Source organism: Sus scrofa, chromosome 15 (genome assembly GCF_000003025.6).
Source record: "Sus scrofa isolate TJ Tabasco breed Duroc chromosome 15, Sscrofa11.1, whole genome shotgun sequence".
In the NCBI taxonomy this organism is placed as follows: Eukaryota; Metazoa; Chordata; class Mammalia; order Artiodactyla; family Suidae; genus Sus; species Sus scrofa.
Window position 1 is genome coordinate 85,412,350 of NC_010457.5, and position 24,249 is coordinate 85,436,598.

At 36.4% G+C, this 24,249-nt stretch overlaps 1 protein-coding gene across 5 annotated transcripts in view; it reads right to left on the reverse strand.

Annotated features, from left to right (window-relative positions):
• Window positions 1-24,249, reverse strand: part of ZNF385B (zinc finger protein 385B) — a 427,166-nt gene that overhangs the window by 370,403 nt on the left and 32,514 nt on the right. Inside the window, exon 1 of one of the 5 annotated variants that reach the window (XM_021075637.1) lies at window positions 19,154-22,521. The exons of the other annotated variants lie outside the window; for them this stretch is intronic. The gene's annotated coding sequence lies outside the window, so the exon portion shown is untranslated. Of the gene's footprint in view, window positions 1-19,153; window positions 22,522-24,249 lie in introns of those variants that run through there. 5 annotated transcript variants of the gene reach the window in all.

Sequence of the window (24,249 nt, forward strand, 5' to 3'; positions counted from 1 at the left end):
TTACAGGAGCAACTATTGCTCTAAGTCAACTTTATAGGTCCCTGCCTCCCTTTAGAAAATTAACAAAATATAGTTCCCCATGCTTTATAGAATAGAACCTCATTGCTTATCTATTCTAAATGTAATAGTTTGCATCTAGCAATGCCAAACTCCCACTCCATCCCACTTTCTCTCACCTCTTCCTTGGCAACCACAAGTCTGTTCTCTATGTCCATGGTCTGTCTGTTTCCGTTTTGTAGATAGGTTCATTTGTGCCATATTTTAGATTCCACATATAAGTGATTTTAGATTCCACATATAAGTGATATCATATGGTATTTGTCTTTCTCTTTATGACTTACTTCACTTAGTATGAGAATCTCTAGTTTCATCCATGTTGCTGCGAATGACATTATTTTGTTCTTTTTTATGGCTGAGTAGTATTCCATTGTATATATGTACCACATCCTCTTAATCCATTCATCTGTCAGTCTCTTGGTATAGGCAAAGATGAAAGATGATATGAGAAAAAGAATATATGTGACTGGGTCACTATGCTGTACAGCAGAAACTGACACAACACTATAAATTAACTATATTCTAATAAAAATTTTAAAAATTTAATAAAATTGTTTCTGCTATGACAACAACATTATAGTTTTACATAAAACAACAAAGTGAGAGGGATCCCAAAACATAATTAAACAGGAAAATAAAATTACTGGGGAAATGCTTATGAAAATATCAGCAACACATTTGTCCTCATCCAGCAAAATATGTCACAGAGAGATAACCTCAGGTGAAATACAAGAATATGCTTTACCACCTCTTTATGCCACATGGTATTCTCTTCCATACAGAAAAGAAAACATTCAGGGTTAATAATTGTGAATTATGTAGATAATTATAATTGTAGTAATGTCTCTGGAATATCAAAAGGGAAAAAGCTCAGGAACAAAAAAATGGCACTTGTGTTTGACTATGAGTTTACCAGCCTGTTAACTCTGTGCATTCCTAGGCTACCATCTAAATTCCAGAATAAACAGTGATCTAGTTACACATTCTGAGATTCAGGTATAAGGAAGAACAGCTCAAAAGATATGACATGCAAAGAAATTTGTCTCATGAGGAAAACTTAAGATTTCAGACAAACTCTTTTCATCTTTGTATTTCTGGCCAATGAGGTATTCCCATGCAAATGCCAAAACACCACACTTACCAGTGATTAAAGGAGTAACCCAAATGGCATCAAACATGCCCAAGATAGGAAATATGCATACAAAGCCCAAGAACAAGCACAACTCTTAATCATTTAGTCTTATTTTACATAGAATGCTTAAAAAAATTAATCATATGCTGTCCCAGACTGCTGCAGGTGGAAGCTGTTTAAAAAGCCATAGATATATCATCTGAAAATGTCAGTAAAGAAATGTGTGGGGAAAAAAATGTGTCACAGAAATTTTAGAAAACCTAATAATCAAGAGCTACTTACAACTCTAGTAAAGAACCCATCATATCTGAATAACTCTCAAGAATGCTACAGTATTTATGATGATTCAGAGTCATAGCTTTGAATTTTCAAGAAAAATAACGTATGACATTTATTCACTGTACATTTGATTAAGAAACATCAGGGGGGAGTTCCTGTCACGGCTCAGTGGTAATGAACCAGACTAGTATCCATGAGGATGCAGGTTCCATCCTGGCCTCACTCAGTAGGTCGGGGATCTGGCATTGCCATGAGCTGTGGGGTAGGTCACAGATGCAGAAGCTCAAATCTGACTGTAGCTGTGGAGCTGTGGTGTAGGCCGGCAGCTACAGCTCCAATTTGACCCTAGCCTAGGAACTTCCATATGCCATAGGTGCAGCCGTAAAAAGACAAAAAAAAAAAAAAAAAAAAAAAAAAAGCATGGAGAAATGAATTTTAAGCTCCCAATTTTAAAATTTATTTGGTAAAACAAACATGTAAGAATATTCAGGAAAAAAGTAGTAAGACTTGTCTCATCAGTATTAAGACATAGTAAAATGAAATAATAATTAAAAGATGGAGATAATGTCGCAAGTACAGACAGCCAGATTAATGGAACAGAACTGTCTCCAAACAGATAATAGGAAATACAAATTAGTGATCTTTGATAAGGGGAGCATCAACAATCAATAAATAATTACTTAATACATGGTACTAAAACACTTAGTCAACTATTTGGAATACTGGCTACTTAGGGGGATTTCTATTTTTACCTCAAATCGTATATTAAATAAATTTCAGACAGAAAGAGTTTTTTAAAAAACACTTCCAAAAAAGGTCACTATTTATTTAATGAAGAAAGAATTTTAAATATAGAAAAAAATGAGTATAGAAAAAAAGAAAAGCAGATTTTTTTCAAAATGTAAATACTTATATTTCATAATCATAAAAGCAATATGTGGGAAATTCAAAAATGTAAAAATGCATGGAAAAATGAATAAGAAAGCTTGTTGATTTTCCTCACCATTCAGGGAAAATGCTGTTAAATTTTAGAGGATTTTTTAAAAATTTTAGTATGCATATATATATATGAGCTTTTCTTTTTTCTTTTCACATAGATAGGATCATAGCTGCTCTGTAATTTAAAGTTTTCAATTTTTGTACTATACAGATCTTTTCATGTCAACAGATATTGATGTATGTTGTCATCACCATTATTTTCAATGGTTTCAATATAATTTCTTCCATTAAAAGGAATCTTTTGCAATTAAAAGTAAACAAAAACTTTCCTCGTTAAGTACCTGGCTGTAAAAGCCAATTCTGGAAGACTCTCTTTCTTCTTCTATTTTTAATAATTTAAAAACTCTTTAGATTAACAGGTAACTCTGGTTCAGAAAAGTCATTCATACTAAAAGTACTATCTTGATGCATTCATTTTACTTTCTTTAAAAATTAATGAGGGAGTTCCCGTCATGGCGCAGCGGTTAACGAATCCGACTAGGAACCATGAGGTTTCAGGTTCGATCCCTGCCCTTGCTCAGTGGGTTAATGATCCGGTGTTGCCGTGAGCTGTGGTGTAGGTTGCAGACGCGGCTCGGATCCCGCCTTGCTGTGGCTCTGGCGTAGGCCGGTGGCCACAGCTCCGATTCAACCCCTAGCCTGGGAACCTCCATATGCCGCGGGAGCGGCCCAAAGAAATAGCAAAAAGACAAAAAAATTTAAAAAAATTTAAAAAAAAATAAAAATTAATGAGGATGAATTTTTTTAACCTTTTTTTTTTTTCTACTGTACAGCATGGTGACCCAGTTACACATACATGTATATATTCTTTTTTCTCACATTATCATGTTCCATCATAAGTGACTGGACATAGTTCCCAGTGCTACACAGCAGGATCTCATTGCTAATCCATTCCTAAGGCAATAGTCTGCAACTATTAACCCCAAGGTCCCAGTCCATCCCACTTCCTCCCCCTCCCCCCAAACAAAAAGACAATTTACAGAATGGGAGAAACTAGTTTCAAATGACACAACTAACAAGGGCTTAATCTCTAAAATATACAAACGACTTATACAACTCAACAGCAAAAAAGCCAACAGCCCAAAAGAAAAATGGGCAAAAGACCTGAAGAGACATTTCTCCAAGGAAGATATACAGATGGCCAACGAGCACATGAAACAATGCTCAACATCACTGATTATTGGAGAAATGCAAATCAAAACTACCATGAGATAACACCTCACACCAGTCAGAATGGCCATCATTAATGAGTCCACAAATTACAGGACTTCCCGTGTGGCTCACAACAATAAGTTCACAAATAACAAATGCTGGAGAGGCTGTGGAGAAAAGGGAACCCTCCTGCACTGTTGGTGGGAATGTAAGCTGGTATAACCACTATGGAGAACAGTATGGAGGTAACTTAGAAAACTATACATAGACCTACCATAGAACCCAGCAATTCCACTCTTGGGCATATATACAGACAAAACTTTCCTTAAAAAAGACACGTGGAGTTTCTGTCATGGCTCAGTGGTTAACAAATCCGACTAGGAACCATGAGGTTGCAGGTTCAATCCCTGGCCTAGCTCAGTGGGTTAAGGATCTGGCGTTGCCGTGAGCTGTGGTGTAGGTCGCAGACACGGCTCAGATCTGGCATTGCTGTGGCTGTGACATAGGTTGGCAGCTACAGCTCTGATTAGACCCCTAGCCTGGGAACCTCCATATTCCATGGGTGTGGCCCTAGAAAAGACAAAAAAAAAAATGATACATGCACCTGCATGTTCATTGCAGCACTATTCACAATAGTTGAGACATGGAATCAACACAAATGTCCATCAACAGAGGATTGGCTTAGGAAGATGTGGTATATATACACAATGGAATACTACTCATCCATAAAAAGAACAAAATAATGCCATTTTCAGCAACATGGATGGAACTAGAGACTCTCATATTGAGTGAAGTAAGTCATAAAGAGAAAGACAAATACCATATGATATCACATATCTGGAATCTAATATACGGCACAAATGAACCTTTCCACAGAAAAGAAAATCATGGACTTGGAGAATAGACTTGTGGTGAGAATGAATTTTTAAATGTATCATTGTATTTCTTCTTTTCTAAATTATCCCTTCATGTTCTTTGCTCCAGTTCCTTATTTGGAAAAAAATTTTTTTATTGATTTGTTAACAAAGCTCTCCTAAAATGTTTACAAAATTAATAGTTTCCATATGTATTGCATATAATTTTACCACTTGTCTCTTGTATTTTATCACTGTTAATTTTTTTTGCAGTGTTGATAGTTTCAAATTTGTTGCATTTAAAAATATTTACCCTAAAGGTTTCTACCTTGTGATGCTTAGAAAGATCACCATTACTTCATGATTATATAACTATCCACTTATATACTTTCATATGATCTTATGTTTTGCTTTGTGTTTTTAATATTTGAATCCTTAGTCTACATGAAATCTATTTTAGAATGAGGTATGAAAAAGAATTCTAACAATGTCTGTCCCCAAATTTAGACATTTGTCCCCCATGAATTAAACACCTAGAACATATGCTAAATTCTTATATCTAATTGAGTCTGTTTTGGGGCTTACCTTCTGTCATTTATTTAATTAAGTTACAAACTGGTCATTTGTTTATCTAAAACTTTTGAATTGATAAAGTATAAAAATAAAAGACTGCAAATTAGAAAAAAAAAACTACTGCAGCAAATATGAAAGAGAGACAGTTGACAGAATTAATACAACAAATCATACAAGTCAACAAAAAAACTACCAAAACTTCAATGGTAGATATGGAAAATGGGCAAAGAATATGCAGGAAAAATTCATAAAAGAAGGAAGAAAAATCACTAATGTAAACATTAAAAAGTGATTTTTCACCTCTCTGGTAGTAAGAGTTTAATAAATGAGATAACAGTATTAAACTATGCAATTAGCAAAGATTATTTCATAAAATAATAGTTTTTAAAGGTCCTCAAAGTTGAAAAGAATCTGGACAGAGGCACTCACACTTCCCAGTAGGCATATAAATGGACAGAATCTTTTTTAAAAACAATTTGGCAATATCTCACAAGAGTCATAAAACGGAGTATACCTTTGATTCAGCAGTTTCCTTTATGCTCTAGCCTAGAATATAATCTGCAATGTAGTAAAAGATTTATGTACAAAGATATTCACCCTAGTTTTATTTATATCACAAATAGAAACTAGGTAAAAATCCTACAAAATAATAAATATATAAATCACAGCATAACCACTGATTGAATACTCAAGCTATTTAAAGTAGTTATCTCCCAAACTGTTTAATAGTATGTGGAAACTCTTAAAATATAATATTAGGCAAATAAAAAGGAAGATTTTAAAAGTCTATATTTAGGATTTCCTGTTGCAGTTCAGCAGGTTACAAACTCAACCAGTATCCATAAGGACACAATTCTGAACCTTGACCCCACTCAGTGGGTTAAGAATTCGGCATTGCCATGAGCTGTGATGCAGGTTGCAGATGCAGCTCTGATCTGGCATTGCTGTGGCTGTGGTGTAGGCTAGTAGCTGCGGCTCCACTTTGACCCCTACCCTGGAAACTTCCAAATGCAGCAGGTGCAGTCTTAAAAAGGCAAAAACATAAAATAAAATAAATTTGTTTTTAAAAAGTCTACATTTAGTTGGATCCTAATGGCAAAAATACATGTAGACAAACATTGAATATAAATATATATAATGACCATCTCTGAGAAATGGGATTACCAGTGGTTATTATTTTCCTTATGTCCTTATTTCCAAAATACTTTATAGCATGTCTCTACTGTTTTTTATGAAGTTAGATGGAAATATAAATTTGAGGATGGCCCTGTGTTTTTGAGATGGGAAAACTATGAACAAACATTTATGAGCTATAAGAAGTAATAGAACAAAGACTTAAAAGAAGGGAATGGATGCTGTAAGATCCTGACAGGAGGAGGCATCAAGAGGTCAGGTGAAGAGAACTGCCTAAGAGGAACATCTGTGCTTTGATACCTGTGAGGAAGAAGTACCAGACAGGGGCAAACATAGATTTATGAGCAGAGAATGAGGACAGAATACTCAGGGAGCTCACAAATGTTCACTTTGACACCCTAAGTCAAGCATGAGGCAGGTACATAATCTGAGACTGAAACGGGTGGAGGGTGGTTAAGGAATCTGAGAAGAATGATAGGGTTTACGAAAGCAGGATGGGAGAAGAAGCTAATTAAAATTAGGGGGAGTTCCCTTTGCGGCTCAGCGGATAACAAACCCAACTAGGATCCATGAAGATGTAGGTTCAATCCCTGGCTTTGCTCAGTGGGTTAAGGATGCAGCCTTGCGGTGAGCTGTGGTGCAGGTCGGCAGCTGTAGCTCCAGCTCAAGCCCTAGTCTGGGAACTTCCATATGTTGCAGGTGTGGCCTAAAAATACAAAAAAAAAAAAAAAAAAAGGCGGGGGGCGGGGGAGAACCATATTAGTGTTCCTGTAAATACCTAAATAGAGGTTGAGATCCTGAAATCTTATACTTCTATCTTGTTTATCAGAGGGCAAATCTATCAACATTTCTATGTCATATCTTGTTGGAATGACTAATTTTTTGATTCATTTAATATAACCCAAGCCCTTAACCAACCAAGGCACTAATGCCCTGCACGTTTGCAAATCTAGCAGTCAATTCACAGTCCTCATGCTATTTGATATTTTATCAGTATATGACACATTTAGGAATCACTCACTCTTGAAAATTATAATTCATTTTCTTGTAGGACACTAAACTCCCTTTGAGTGTGAGTACACTCACACTGCTGTACTGGTTAATCTTTCATAGACTTCTTTGTAAATGTTAATGTGCTCCGAGGCTCAGACTTTATGCCTCCTCCCTATATTCATTCACCCACAGGGTGATTTCATCCAGGTTCTTGGCTTTAACACTTTCTGTACACTGACGATTTACCTATACATTAATTACACACGTGCACACATACACTTCGCAATCTCAATCTTTCACCTGAACTTCGAACTCATATAGAATGGCTTACTCTATATAAATGTCTATCAAGTTGTCTAACAGCAAATTCCAAATTACTCCTCATCCCCAAATTACTTGCACGTTTAACTAAATGCAAATTCCATTCATCTAGCTGTTCAAGCTAAAAACTTAGTAGCCATTGTTAACAGGTCTCCCTCTTCTAATAGAGCTACAAATGCTATTTACACTCTTTGAAAATCTTCCCAGGATCTGATCACTTTCACTGCCTTCCTCCTAGTTCAAGCCACAGCCATCTCTCACTTGGAATGCCCTGGTCCCCAGGGGCCTTTTGCCTCATCTGTCATCCCCCTCAGTTTGTCCTCCCCATAGTATCCAATGATTGTTTTGAAAATGTAAACCATATCGTATCATTCCTCTGCCCAAAACTTCCCATTTCATTCAAAGTAAAAACTAAAGTCCTGGAGTTCCCATTGTGGCGCAGTGGTTAACGAATCTGACTAGGAACCATGAGGTTGCTCAGTGGATTAAGGATCCAGCGTTGCCTTGAGCTGTGGTGTAGGCTGCAAATAAGGCTCAGATCCTACGTTGCTGTGGCTCTGGCATAGGCCAGTGCCTACAGCTCTGATTAGACCCCTAGCCTGGGAACCTTCACATGTTGTGGAAGCTGCCCTAGAAAAAGGCAAAAAGACAAAAAAAAAAACAAAAAAAAACCCCACAAACCTCAAGTTCTGATGAGAGCCAGTGATCTAGCCCCTCAAATGTCTCTCCTCAAGTCTTCCATGTTCTCCACTTCACTCAACATGCCAAGCATCTTTCTGCTTTTTTCAGCCTCAGAGCAATCGCACTTGTTGTTCCTTCTATTTGGAGCACTCTTACCCAGATTTTCCCAGGAGTCCCTCTATATTAGCCTCTGACAAGGAGGGCTTCCTCAGAGAGGTCTTCCATGATTACCCTATTTAAAAACCTAGCAGCCCATCCTCTTATCCTGCTTTATTCACTTTAATGCATTTTTTCATAGCATATATCCCTACCTAATATATGATATGTTTGTGTGTTTGTCCATTTTCATACCTGAATATAAACCTCAGAGCCAGGTATGCTTCTGTTGTATTTACTGTGATAGTCCCAAGACTAGTTATGTAGTAGGTGCTCATAAATAACTGAATATTTAGGTCAAGTAGTGAATAAAACTTTTTTTGTACCAACTATGTACCGGTGAACTGTTCTGGGTGCTGGAACAGGAAATTAAATATTTTGCTCTGAAAATTTCTATGTAACTCAGAGTTCTTAGTTGTAAATAACAGAAACCAATCTGGGGTATCTTCTTTAAAAAGGAAGTTACTGGCCAGGTCAAGGAGAGTTTTCTATGGGGAAGGAGGGAGACAGACAACAAGAGGCTCTCCTTTCTGCTTGATTACACATGGGAGATGAGTAATTTCACTAAAGACTACACCAAGTAGGAGCTTCCCCAAGCATAAGTTCAATGTTTGTCCTAGGCACATTTTCCTGAATGTTCCTTATCCAACTAGCAATACCAAGAACGTGACCAAACAAGATATCTAAATAAAAGCTCACAATTTTTAAACATAAAATGTCAAAAATATTAATGATACCCTTCCAGATATAAGGTTGTACTCTAATAGCCATTCTCTCATTTCATTTTAATTTTTACAAGAAACGCACCAATGGACCAGGTGTAATTTATGGAAGATTCTTTTTCCCTTTGTCTCCTTCATTAGCAACAAAGTCTCAAAAGTATAATTCCAGATTCTCTTGAAGAAACAGGAACATACGATGTGTCCCAGATGGTGCTTTCCAATCTTTTACACACAAAAATGAAGCTTTCACTGTGAAGAACAGTGGGCATTTCCAACTCTGTTGAAAACAGAAGGATGACACATATCTGTCCTTATAGATTCACAAACAGCTCTCAATTTCAAAATGGCAAGGCAACTGCCCACCTTTTTATTCAGTCTTTTACCAAAATACTAAATTTTATTACTATTCTGTTGCACATTATTTCTCAACTAGTTGATTATCATCATCTACAAAAGCAAATAAAAAGTAGCACAAACTGACACAGCAAGAACATTTATCTGCAGTACAGCAAAATAAAAAGTTGTTTCTTGAATTTCATGATGTATTCTTTGCCAGCTTCTCATCTGACCCTGCTGACTCAAAAATATATATGAGAGGCAATTTTCTCATCCACTTACATAATCTCCTCAAATTTCACTTTTGCATATGAAAGCAGAATAAGTTTATGAAGTGCCTTCTCTTAAACTACATGCAAATAATAAAAATGAGCCAGTATCAAAATCCTGAGTCTCACTCCAAATGTAATCATGTGGAATAACTGGTCTGAGTCACCCACCTCTAAGTCCAAGGTCAAGAGAACATAAACCAAAGACCGAAAAGTCAGATGTTAGTTCTCAAGCAGTGGAGACAGAAAAAATGACATCTTAACTATATACGTGTAGGCATCACTGTGTGTGTGTATGTGTGTGTGTGTGTTCATGTGTGAATTTGAATGGGTACATATGCGTGTATTGGCATGTATGGGTCCGTGTGTGTGTGTGTGTGTGTGTGTGTGTGTGTGTGTGTGTGTACGCATGCCTACAGTGGGATGTGTGTGTGTGAGGGCATGTGTATATGTATGTGTTCTGGCCTGACCAAAAAAGAGTGTTTGTGTGTCCACCAGAGAGAGAGAAAGAAAAACTGTGTGTGTGTATCTGCCTGAGCAAGAGTTCGTCTGTTTGAGCTTGAGGAAGTAAAAGTGTATGGGAGGGATGGGGAGGACTCTATAAGTATGTGGCAGGCTGAATGAGTGTGAGAGTATGTGTGTGTGTGTGTGTGTGTGTGTGTGTGTGTGTGTGTGTAACAGGTAGAAAGAACCAGAGACTTTTTTTTTTCATTTCCTGCATACTGTGTAATAGGAATGTTTTCTTTAAAAACCATGAAAGCATAGACAATTTTATTAAAATTTGCCTTTCTTAATAAGGGCTGGTACTTCCAGATGTCTAAATTGAACTCAATAGAAATTAACTGTGAAAAGTATCCTATAATGACTTAGCAGGAAGACATGAAAAATTCAGGCAATTTAAACGTTACCACTTTATAAGTTAGCAGAGTGCTATTTTTCTTTCAATTTAAAATATCACGATATAGTGAACTAATTTTTTTCCTTCACTTAATGGCTCTTTAAATCGGTATTGCAAGTGATTAATGTCTCGATTAAATATCACTGTACGTTAAATTAGAGTTTAAGAGATAAATAATTTCTGAATGGTTGCAATGAAATCCCTTGCTAGTGTGCTAGTGTTATACATAAACATAAAATATACCCTTGCCAGAAATGCTTCAATGTTTAAAACCTGAAGCACTGACATGGGATGCTGGATTGCAACTGAATTTTGATTCCCACAACACACTTCAGGTCCGTTCATGCTGCCTTGCTTTCCAGGGCTGACTGGAAGGGGACGTACTACACACAGGTCAATGGAAAGGATCAAAATGTTCTCATCTTTTATGCTGGCTCTAATGCCCATCAGATTTTATAAACCCCAAGATAAACCTGGAAGAACATCAAACTCATCTAGGGGAGCTGCACTTCCCCAAAGTTTCAGTTCCAAAAGCTTTATTGCATGGAAAGTAACAAAGGCAGGCTTTCTTTTTTAGAACCCAGCTAATCTTTTGGTGTGTTTTCTGCTCACATCTCATAGTGCATAAATATATGCACATTTATAAATACACGCACACACACACAAATTTGCTCCACAATCTAATGTCACTTTGCTTTATTTTTCTCAATCAAATAAAGTCCAGCTCTGAGTATGTGCTTATTAACAGTACTTGTTATTTCACCGTCCTTCCTGCCCTGCTCTTTCTAGGGCACCAAGAAATGCAGTAAACTTCAGGATGGGCTATGGCTTTCAGTCTATGGGGTCACCATTGAGAGGTTGGTGTCTAAACCCCAAGGAAAGGTCAAAGATAGGTGGCTCCACTCCCTCCATGCATTCCAGTGTAGACCCTGGAATTTCTTTTTTTTTTTTTTTTTTTTTTTTTTTTTTTTGCTATTTCTTTGGACCGCTTCTGCGGCATATGGAGGTTCCCAGACTAGGGGTCTAATCGGAGCTGTAGCCACCAGCCTACACCAGAGCCACAGCAATGCAGGATCCGAGCCACGTCTGCAACCTACACCACAGCTCACGGCAACACCGGATCGTTAACCCACTGAGCAAGGGCAGGGATCGAACCCGCAACCTCATGGTTCCTAGTCAGATTCGTTAACCACTGCGCCACAACAGGAACTCCTTTTTTTTTTTTTCCTGGAACTTCTAAGTGCCTAGATCATAGTGGTCTCCCTCATGAGACCACATGCCCCTCAGCCACGCCATCCACCCATCAATTAAGGTCCTACTGCCCCCTAGGATCTCCCATGGGAGAGAGGGTGGGCCCCTGCCACTCTCCTTTCTGCTTCATAACCCATAACTCTAGGTGGGACCCCTCAGCTTCTTTCAAGTCTTGAAACTTCACTCTATCTTGGGCAACCTAATTTAATGCTCCCTCAAAAGATAAAGCAAGGCCAAAGGTTCTTCAGTTTTCCTCCTGGAAAGGGGAAATGTGAGATGCTCGACTCTTTTTAAAAAGTAATTTGGCCTCTCCTCCCTGGGAGAAGTGGGAAATAGGTATGCTTTTGTCAATAGCAGCCAAAATTTCTGTGATTCTATTAATACACTATTTTTGCCAGTGTCTATAGACTGTTGGATACTCTGTGGTATATGAACTGCACTTCTTTCAAATGAACAATTAGACATACTGCTTCAGGTATTTATCCTGAAAAGATGTCTAGGGGTTACATAAAAATGTGTTGAGAATATTTTTTGAAAATGTAACGAGCATATCTTTGAAAATAAGTTCATCTCATGTTTCCATACACACCATGGCAATGTGTATACATGTATAATACATGAATGTGTGTGTGTGAGTAATGCAAGCACGTGTACATGCGTGTATGTTTATATATCAAAATTTTCCATTGATGTTTTCCTGAACTATGAGCTTTTTTTAATAAAAGTTTGATATTTTTCTAAATAATTACTTTAAGATTTATTTTCCAGTTTACTTTGTAGCTTTTGTTTTGTTAATGAAAATTAACATGCAGAAAATTTTATCAAGATTTTCAAGTACACCTACATAACATTATACAGGGTATTGATATAACTTTTAATCTCTTCTAACTGTAGCCATTGTCCTTTTCTTTATTCTTAAATGTATTTATATTTTTCTCCCTCACTCATTTTTTATTCCATTGACCAAATATTTATTTCATTGTTTGATCTCAAACCAGTCTTAGATTCACCAAGTCTATTGTGTCTCCGCTTTAAATATCCAATTCTGCATTTTGTCTTTATTATTAACTTATTCTTACTGCTTAATTTCAGTTTATTATTGTTTACTGCTTCAGGAAAATTTTCCCCCTCCCAAATATCTACAGTTGAATGTTTCACTCATTTGTTTTCAAATTTTATTTTTAAACTACAAAATCTCTTAGGATTATGAAATCATTTATAAATACATTTTTTTGCCACAAAGCATAACTTTGATACACAATAGTTTTCTTTAATTATTTCCTTAAAGGTCTATAATAGTGTTTTTTATTTTCTCTTTGGCCTGGGGGGAATGATTGCTTTTTCTTGTGAATATTCTAAGTCTGAAAAAGAGTTCTATGCAGTGAGGGAGTCTCTATTATTGATACCAAAACCTTAATAATATGCTTGGCTATTGATTAGGTCTCAATTTATTACATGTCTCTTTTCCATATTTCTATCTTAGAAATAACTGCAAAATGTCCTCTTCGTGCACTTCAGTCTAATCTATCAAAACAAACAGAAGATTTCAATGGAACTTTTAGCAAACATTTTCTACAATTTTTTTCCTTTTTCCTTAAAGTAATTATTGAAGGAGGGACTGTTCATCTTTACAGGAAGCCCCTCCCTGATGCCCCAACTGCCGAAGGGCACAACCCTGGAGGGTCAAAGCACAGTGTCCTCCCTCCATCTCTCTGCACCACCTTTTCAGTAATAAACACAAAGCAGAACTATATCTAGGCACTTGTGATGGAGGATGGTGGAGGATAATGTGAGAAAAAGAATGTATATATATGTATGTGTGACTGGGTCACTTTGCTGCACAGTAGAGAATTGACAGAACAGTGTAAACCAATTATAATGGAAAAAATAAAACATTGAAAAAAACACAAACTGAGTCACTTGGGAGTAATTAATAAGATCCTCATGCTTAATATTCTTTAATGCCATTTAATATTGGAACTGTTCATGTTAATCACTTAAAATAGCCCGTCAGACATTTGGGTTTCCGCCAACTAAGGAAGAATGAGGGGTACCAGAGGGTGGGAATAGGGTCGGGGCTGCTGAGAAAATAAGAAAAGCCTCCAACCCATATTTTTTCATTTTATACCCCTTGATTTAAAAATCACACTAAAAACAAATACTCTTGTTAAAAGACATCTACTTTTGGGGAGAATACTTGACAGTCTCGCATGCAATTCTCTAGACCTCCAACAGAAACAAAAATGAAAGGCAGTTTTAAGATGTCCTTCCTTATCTAGCCATTTAACTAAGACATACTTGGGTCAAGAGAGACTAAATGACAACCAGTTTCCCCCCTTGGTAAGTGTCAGATAACCTTCTCAGTTCAGCCTTGACTACAGTTGTCACAGAACATGATTAATGACACATTCCAAGCAGAAGTCCCCAAGGAAAACATCTTCTCTTAATTCTTATTATCCTAATGAAATGATATAGTTCATAATTCATTAGTCAGACTGGAGTGACAAAATAGGCTGCAAGGAAAATAAGTGCCTCTATCATGTCCAAAGAGATGAAGCTAAGACAATTCATCACTAATAACATATGCTTAAAATTCTCTATGTTTTGCTGAATAATACAAGGTTTCCTGTAAAAAAGGAACAGCAACACACATATTAAGTTCTTTCTGAGGAAAATGGTCACCTCCAAAGAAGCCTAAAAAATTCTTATTAAGTAATTAATATTCTGGGTTTCCATGAAAGAAAATTTCCCACACAATGGATTTCTAAAATATCTATCCTATGGAGGTAATGAATTGAACAAAAGTCTACTGAGCACAATGATTCACAAAGGACAGTGGAAAAGGGTGAATTAATAGGTTTTGTCCTTGTCCACATTTCTCATGCCTCCTCTTCAAAGAGGATTGCCTGGCACTGGAATTGACCATACATTTTCCAAGTGTGAGGGCATTCCACAGTTTGTAGCTATTAAATTAGTGGAGCTCAGTACATCATTTTAGTCAAAACTAGCTTTTCAATAAAGACAACAGACTAACATGTAAAATCAATTTCTTTGGGTAAAGTACTGTAATGTTCATAAATAGCATAAAGATACTGATAAAGGAAAGGAATATTCCTTTCCTAAATACAGACCTTGGTGGTCAGGAGAGTCTGCCAGAGTCCTGTACTCACAGAGAGTGCTATTTTTAAGCCATGAAGGACTTCTGGCTGTTATTTCTACATACTGAACCTAACTCTCTTAGATTTTTTTTCACTTGAATCTGTAACCGAAGTGGCATGTGAATACCATATGGCTACTAAGAGAGAACAGTGGGTACACACCTTCCCCTGAAGTAAAAGGCCAAAGATTCCAAATCATTTAGTCTTAAAAAATCAGGTCACTGGAATATCTTTTCCATTCTAAACAATTATTCCCTTGCACACAAAAAACAAACACATCAAAATAGGAATTTTAGGCTTATGGGAATAAGCCCTCCATGACATTAAAAGCTAAAGCATGACACCAGTCTTGGACTTTTAGTTAAAAAAAAAAATCTGAAAAAAAGGGTCATGAAGTTTTTAAAGTTCTGTTAGTGGTTATATAATGTTGGAAGTTGTGAGAGAAAAAAGCAGGTTCTAGTCTGTGTATGGAAAATTTCCTCTACAGATGGGTTCTCTCCATTTGGGAAGGAAGAAAAAAACAATAAAAATAATCTAGTGTTAAAGAGCTCAAAATTCACAAGGAGTCAAAAGATAACTTTGCACTGGTCATAAAGTCCTAGCCAAAGAAGTATTCTGATTTACTAACCTTGATTCTATAAGAGAGATAAAGCAGTTGAGGCAACAAGAGAGTGAGACCCATTCTTCTGCCTGGATCTTGTCCCCACAAGTCAAATTCTTTAGTTACATAAAATACTGGATACAATTGCTATGCTATATTACACAGCTGCAGCGCAAGTCTCAAGAATAGGTGAATTTTAATTATAGATAAAAAGATGAGGATAGTTGGTAAAATGAGACAAATTTCCTTTTATATCTGGCTATCCTGTCTAGGCCACCCAAGCCATAAAGCTGAGTTTGTTTTTAACTACTTCTTAGCTTTTGGTCAAAATGTGGTTCATTATCGAGTGTGTCTGTGATATTTTTCTTAACAACTCTTTCTCTTCGTTCCTGGCTTGGATTGTTTTTCTTGCATTTTTTACTTGTCATCCTGTCTCTAGCTCCGTAAGCCAATACCCAGTCTTGAAGACCTTCCTCCATCAATCGAAGAAGTAACATGCCGGTCTTCTTCTCAAATAATGGTTGTCAAATATTTTCATATTAAATGGCTTGCAATTAGTCTTCTTTATTGCAGTATAGTTAATTTACAATGTGTGCCAACCTCTGCTGTACAGAAAAGTGACCCAGTCATATATACATATATTTTATACATATATTTTATATTATTTTCCATCATGGTCTATCCGAGGAGACTGGATACAATTCCCTGTGCTATACAGTAGGATCTTATTATTTATCCTTTCTAAATGTGATAGTTTGCAACTACTAATGCCAAATTCCCAGTCTCTCCCCCTTCCCACTGGCAACCACTACTCTGTTCTCTATGTCTGTGAGTCTGTTTCTATTTTGTAGATAGGTTCATTTGTGCCATATTTTAGATTCCACATATAAATGATATGTGCTGTCTGTCTTTCTCTTTCTGGAACACTTCACTTTACGAGAATCTCAATTGTATCCATATTGCTGCGAATGGCATTATTTTGAAATTTTTATGGCTGAGTAGTATTCCAGAGTAGATATGTACTATATCTTCTTAATCCATTCATCTGTCAGTGGAAACTTAGATTGTTTCTATGTCTTGGCTATTGTAAATAGTGCAACACAGGGGTGAATGTAGCTTTTTGAATTACAGATTTTTCTGGGTATAAACCCAGGAGTGGGGATTGCTAGATCATATGGTAGTTTCATACTTGGTTTTCTGAGGTGCCTCCACACTGTTTTCCATAGCGGTTGTACCACTTTACATTCTCACCAACACTGTAGGAGGGTTCTCTTTTCTCCACACCCTCTTCAGCACTTGTTATTGGTAGACTTATTAATGATGGCCATTCTGACCAGCATAAGGTGGTACTTCACTGTAGTTTCAATTGGCTTGCAATTATTCTTAAATCTAGTATTAGTTAGGAAGCCTTTGATTGCAAGTAACTGAAACTTCAAACTCAAAGACTCAAGAAATAAAAGCTATTAACAGAAAGTCTTGCAGAAAGAGTTATTTTTTTTTAAGCAAGATAAGTTATTGCTTCATGTAACCACAAATTCCAGTGGCAGAGTTTGGCTTGATCCAGAAGCTGAACAGTGTCACCAATTTATATCATCACTTCAGATTGCTGTGTTCACCGTAAGGCTTGCTCTGATACTCAGATGATCTGCAGTATCCCTAAAGTTACAGCCTCAACTACTTCCAGCAGGGAAGTCAGAGTCTGTTTCCTCAGTAGCTTAATTAAAGTGCCAGTATCCATGTCTGGACCATTTGATCATCACTAAAAAAAGAAGGAGGAAGGAAAGAAGGAAGGAAAGGAAAGAAGAGGAAGAGAAGGAAGAATAAGAAGAAGAGGAGTAAGAATGTGTCTAAAAGGATAGGAAACAGTGATGGTTAGGAAATTTGGGGCACTGTATTTGGAAGAGAGAGGGATCCCTGGAAGTCAACCAACAAACGCTGACTACAAAATTAAATTTTTAAATTTTTTTTTGTCTTTTTGCCATTTCTTGGGCCACTCCTGCGGCACATGGAGGTTCCCAAGCTAGGGGTCCAATTGGAGCTGTAGCCGCCGGCCTACGCCAGAGCCACAACAATGTGGGATCCGAGCTGCATCTGCAACCTACACCACAGCTCACGGCAATGCCGGATCCTTAACCCACCGAGCAAGGCCAGGGATCGAACCCGCAACCTCATGGCTCCTAGTCGGATTCGTTAACCACTGAACCACGACGGGGACTCCTAAATTTTTAATATTTATCAAGTTGTAATTCTTCTGCACTTCCCTTTCTTTTATAATATCCTACACAAAATAACATAACAGTATCTGTATCATAGGTGCAATATGAATAACAATACTAATGAAACAGAAACATTCAGAAAAGAAATGCTGAATACATGCTTGCTAAACTAACTTAACACATTTAGAAATCACAGGATGAGAAGAAAATACAACTTATGAACCAAATATAAGCAAACTTGACACTTAGAGGACCTGTGACCACAGACTCATGTTTTGCCTTTGGTTATTATTTTTATTTTCATTTTTTTCACTTGTAAAAAACAATACACTTTGAATCACATTTGGGAAGGAAATGTGACTCTCTATTATTTTGTGATTTTATAATTTTATTGGAGGATAAAAAATAAAGGTTAAAAATATGACTTTTAAATGGGGTGGTTACCCATGCTTGTTAACACAGAAGATTCCTGGTTTATGCCTGTCCCATGGGTGTCTATTAATAATAACCCACTTTGAGTTTCCAGAGAATCCTACGTGAGACAATAAATTATACAGTCTAATTTTAAATAACCATAAAACATCTATATTATATTCTAAAAGAAATCTGGGACAAGAAAACTACCTGATCAAATAATAATATAGTTAAATAGGCATACGCTTTCTGTAAGTTAAAAAAAAAAAAAAAGTTCACTTTATCATGTTGTAAGACATATACCATCATGTCTAAAGACCGAAAGGAAGTGCATTTGAAGCCACGACTGTTGTGCTTTAAGGGATCTGGATTAAAACTCTTCATTTTCTTTCTGTTAATACTCCTCCCTGGACCAATCAGTGGTCATATGGTGTTTACAGACCCTGGACATTGAGCTGACTTGAATGGCCTCTGTATTGCAATACAATCAGATTAGGTCTAATCTAAATGCTGTGTGTCCTTTATAGGACAGACAAATCCTAATCCCCCATTTACGAAAGCAAAGCCAGTTCAGTTTCTGATGGCTATCTATTCATTTTCCCCCTCTTTTTTTCCCCAAATTTTGAAATAACAGAAATTAAAATAAATTTTAAATTCACCAGTTTAAATTTAGTCTAAAAATAAGTATTTGGAAGTTCTTAGCTGTAATTAAAGCACATTTTTGATAGCCTAAAATAATTATTATAAAAACACAATTCCTTTCCTTCTAAAGAATACAGATGAACAAAATAAACTACCCCCACTATTCTAAAACAATAAAGACAGCTTAAAAAGCATCTCATTTCCTCTTTTCTAAATCACTTGAGAGTTTCTCTTGAAGCTCAGATTAGTTAGCTATACTTTATCAGTTAAGCAGTAATGATGTTTTAAAGCAGAAGTCCCCTCTAGATGACTCACCAAAGCATTCTGAAATGAGCCTTTCTGCCTTTTGCCATTTCATTACACTGCAGTCAGGTCCTGCTTCCCCATGAGCCTTTCGAGATTTCGGTGCCATTTTCAAGTACAGAGGGGGCAGGGGATGAAGTGTGGTAGATGGCAGCACCCCACCCGCCTTAACTCCTGGCTTTCACCATCTGCCAGCTTAACTATTTTCTCTTTCACTGCCATCCCCTTCCTCCCAGGATCCTAAAATTCATCATCAATATCCTGATGCCATTTCCGCTCTCAACTCTGCAGACTTCAGTAAGACTAAATTTGGGGGATGTTCCTTTCTAAATTTTACATTGTCTCTGTGTGTCACATGACCTGGAAATGAGAGTCTAAAATTAGAAGAGAATAGGTAGATAAAGAAGTAACTGAAGTATAAAAAAATGCCATCCAAAAGGGAGCTACCACCCTCACATATGACAGAGTTTAGAGTAGGGAACTGTCTTACAGGAACAGAGTTCAATGCTTAAATGAATAAGGGAAAAATTTTCTAAAGGAATTCAGAAGGGAAAGAGTATTTTCACAAAGACTGACAGCACTCTATTTCTTAAAGCAGCTCTGTGAAACCACAAATAAAACAACAATAAAACAAACAAGGGCTTTGATGTACTCATAGGTTTTCTTCAGGGATGGATATGGAAGACAGGCTTGTTAACACAAGGAAAAGATGACATTTCAACTCTAACGTGATAACTGATTTCATTCCTGCTAAGATACTCAGACATTACTTTCCCCAGCCCCATCCATCTCTGTGAAGCAAAGAGTCCTACTGATAGCTCTGCTGAAAAGCAAAAATATTCCTGAGAGGCACCTTTCACATATGTAGCACCCTTCCTTGAAGTAGGGAGTGAGTAGCAACATATTTCTCTATAATGCTAACAACAGATCTGTGCCTAAAATAAGATGGTGCTTTGTTTTGTTTGTTAACCTGATTTATAAATTACCCAGAATAAAATCTCTGCCTAGATTCTTCTCTCCTTTGCACTACCCACAAAATATACATTAAAAATAAATATCAACTGCTCTTGTATCTATAAGTAATGTAATAAACGTAAATTTGAAGATAAAAATTCGTAAGACATACATGGAAGACAAATTTAGTTGACTTCTGGTTTATGTATTAATTCAAAACATTCAAACCCTTCATTCATTCAATACTTATTAAGTTCCTACCTGTTCTAAGTACAACAGTAGATAAGACCAATTGGAAACTTATGCTACCAGTATTGATTTTAAAAACCTAACAGAAAGACAATTATTTAGGGAGATAAAATGATAAAATATACTATATGAGACTGAGAAATGTTTCAAGTTGCCCTCAATTTACTAAAAGCCTGTTAGATCTTCCTGTTTTTAAACTTCCTAAAAATGAAATTATGCAGTATTCTTTTGTGAGTTTTGTCCATTTCATTGTGTGTATTTGTAAACCATTCATTCCCATTTATCTAATAATACTCTATTATATGAATGCATCAGAGTTTATTTATCTAGTCTACCAAAACTTGGCATTTGAGCACACTCTTCAGTTGGGGCGATTACAAATAAGGATGCTACAAACATCCTATGTTTGGGGACAAAGGTATACATACTTGTAGAACTGCTGTATCTGCTTTATTTACTTCTTGTTTGTTTGTAACATTGATACTTTCAAATAGAGAGCATATTTAAAATAGGAATATGTAGGAAACTATAAAGGAAAAAAGTGATAAAAATACATCACATAGAGAACAGCAAGACCAAAATGTAAACACTATTAAATTGATTATTAATTCTTTCACCATGAGTCCACTGTACCACATACCATTTAGGGATAATGCGCTTCTTTTTGGAAACTATTAAAAGTACAACATGAACCTATTTCTGCCTTGCAGTTTAATAAAAACTTTAAAAAGAAAAAATCTTTTATCCAATTTTATCTTTCAGATAATTTGCTTCAATATTAAGCAAACCACCCTACTGTGAGCGGCCACATTAATGCTGCTGAAAAAAAATGCATCAAGAGAATCTAAAATGAAACACTTTGAGAAAAAAAAAAATGGTCTTGGTTTCATGAAGTTGGAGAGTTTGAAAAATACAAATCACTTTAAGAAGAACTTTAAAACTTTTCCTTTAAATAGGCCTACATAACCAAATCACTGGCAATTCTTTTCCTGAAAACTTCACAAGACCTGCATGATTTGGAATATATGGGTTTTATGGATTGTCTGGGCTCTATGCCTGGAATTTTTCCCAGTGATCATCTCATGTTTTTATTCTAGGATCAAAAATGTCAGCAGATGTTAAGACTTGTTAGCCAAGTACAGTGATTTAGAAGGAAAGAAGAAAAGAGGGAAGAAAGCTTTGGAGGAAGGGAAGAAGGAAGGAAGAAAGGAAGGAAGGAAGTGAAAGCATTTCAACAATCCTCCAAACCAGTAACTCAAAGGATAGATAGATTTAAAAAAAAAAAAAAGTTGTAAAGAATGGAAGCACTTGAATGGTAACTATACAAAACATTCTACTGAATAACTAGGTTCTAGTTAAGAATACGACCAGCTCTAAATCACATGCACCATTCCATAGTCTTTCCAAGTCATCCCAGAATACAATAAAATACCAATATCAAATTGCTCCATTGATAATTCCATATCCCTGATGTATGTAGACACAACTATAAAATGCAAAACTATGAAACTTCTAGAAGATAACACAGGAGGAAATTTCAGTGATCTTAGATTTGGCAGTAAGTTTTTAGTTGCAGCACCAAAAGCATGATCCATGAAAGAAAAAAGCTGATAAGTAGAACTTCATTGAAATTAAAAACTTCTGCTCTGTGAAAACACTGTTAAGAGAATAAAAAGCAAGCCATAGACTGGGAGGAAATATTTGCAAAACACATATCTGATAAAGAACTTGTGTCTAAAATGTGCGAAGAACTCTCTTAAAATTCAACAATAAGAACCAACCCAATTTTAAAAGAGCAAAAGATCTGAATGGATATCTCAACTGAGAAGATACATAGATCTAAATAAGTGTATGAAATGAGGTTCCACAGCATATGGCATCAGGGAATTCTAAGTTAAAACAACAACATACCACTACACAGCTATTAGAGTGGCCAAAATCTGGAATACTGACAATACCAAATGCTGGTGAGACTGTGGAGCAATAGGAGCTCTCATTCATTGCTGGTAGGAATATAAAATGGTACAGCCACTCCGAAACACAGGCAGTATCTTACAAAGCAAACCATAGTCTTCCCATATAATCCAACTAAATTAAAGTATTTACCCAAATTAGATGAAAACTTATGTTCACCCGAAAAACCTGCACACAAATGATTATAGCATCTTTAGTCATAATTGCCAAAATTGGAGTCAACTAAGATGTCTTTTAATTGGAGAATGGATAAAGAAAATGTGGTAGGTCCATACAATGGAATATTACTCAGCAATAAAAAGAAATGAGCTATTAAGCCACAAAAAGACATGGAAGAATTTTAAATAAATATTGCTAAGTGAAAAAGAGCAGTCTGAAAAGGCCACATACTGTATGATTCCAACTATAACATTCTAGAAAAGGCAAAACTATGCAGTGGCTTCCAGTGGTTGGGAAGGAAAGAGAAAGAGATGAATTGGTGGAGCATAGGAGATTTTTAGGGCAATGAAAAATACTCTGTATGATACATTAATGGTGGATAACAATGTGCTATTGGAAAAACCCATAGAACAGTACAATACAAAGAATGAACCCTAATGAAAACTACGGACTTTAGTTAAAAGTAATGTATCAATATCGGTTCATCAATTGTAAGAATTATACCACATCAATGCAAGATGTTAAGAATACGGGAAACTGGGGGGTGGGAGAGGGTACATAGGGAACTCTGTCCTTTCTCCTCAACTTTTCTGTAAACCTAGAACTGCCCTAAAAAAATAAAACCTGCTAACAGAAAAAAATTCAATGAACTGATTTTAACTTTAATGCAGTTAAAATATTTGAAAATATACTACAATATGATGAAATGGAAAACAAGAGAAATTGCACTTGAATCCTGCGCTTAAGATACCTGGTCTATACAGACTTCCTTTTCCAAGGAGTATCAATAACAATAATGATGACAATGGTGGTGGTGGTGGATAACGGTTACTGTGCATTTATAAAGTGCCGGGCACTATGCTATCGATTTTCTGCATTTCTAATTTAATCTCACATCACCTTATGAGATATGTATTGTCACCCTTGCTTTTCAAATAAGGAATTTTCAAATAACCAATTCACATAGCTAGTGAGGAGTGAGCAGGTATGCATCTCACTATGCACTCTTAACTACAGTGCTACTTTGCATTTTACTGCAAAGGGAAGATCTAATAAAACTACATGAACATATGCCAAGGATTCCAAATTTATCAGATTAGATCACCTGGGGGGGAGGATAGAGAAAATGGGCTTATCATCTAAATTAAGTTTTTTTAATCTATCTGTGACCTACATCTACTTGACTACACTTGCATAAAATGAAACCATAATCTCTAATTTTCTACAAGTAGACTTCCTTACAAGCAGACACCAATACTTTCACGGGGCCAGAAATATGTTCAAACGCTCCTTTCAAGAGAAAAAAAGGACATTAGCTACAGCAAGGAATAGGCTTGCAGGCTGAGGGGTCGAGCCCTGGGACAGGAGGGAGAAGACCCAGGTTATGGTCCAAACTCTGCCACTCCTGTGCCAAGCACTGTTGTCTCTTGGGACCTCAACATAAAAAGACAGAGAAAGAAAATTTGAGTACCTTCTAGTTCTCTGATTCGTGTATTTGGGACTTGAAAACTATTAGTTCTTCTGACAAAGGAAAACAAATGAGTCATAAGGCATGAGGAAATTATGACAGAGTGTGGGGTTTCATTTCAATTTAAGCAAGGCTGCCATGGTGTAGCAGCATCCAGCAGTGGTCTGAGGTTTTGTGGCAAGTCCTCTTTCCAGAGACAAATCTCAGAGTAGCAGAATAGTCAGATTAATTAAACTGTGTTAGTATTAAGGAGCTGAGTTCTAGTTGGTATCTCGAGGGATTCCGGATAACGAGGGCCCTGTGC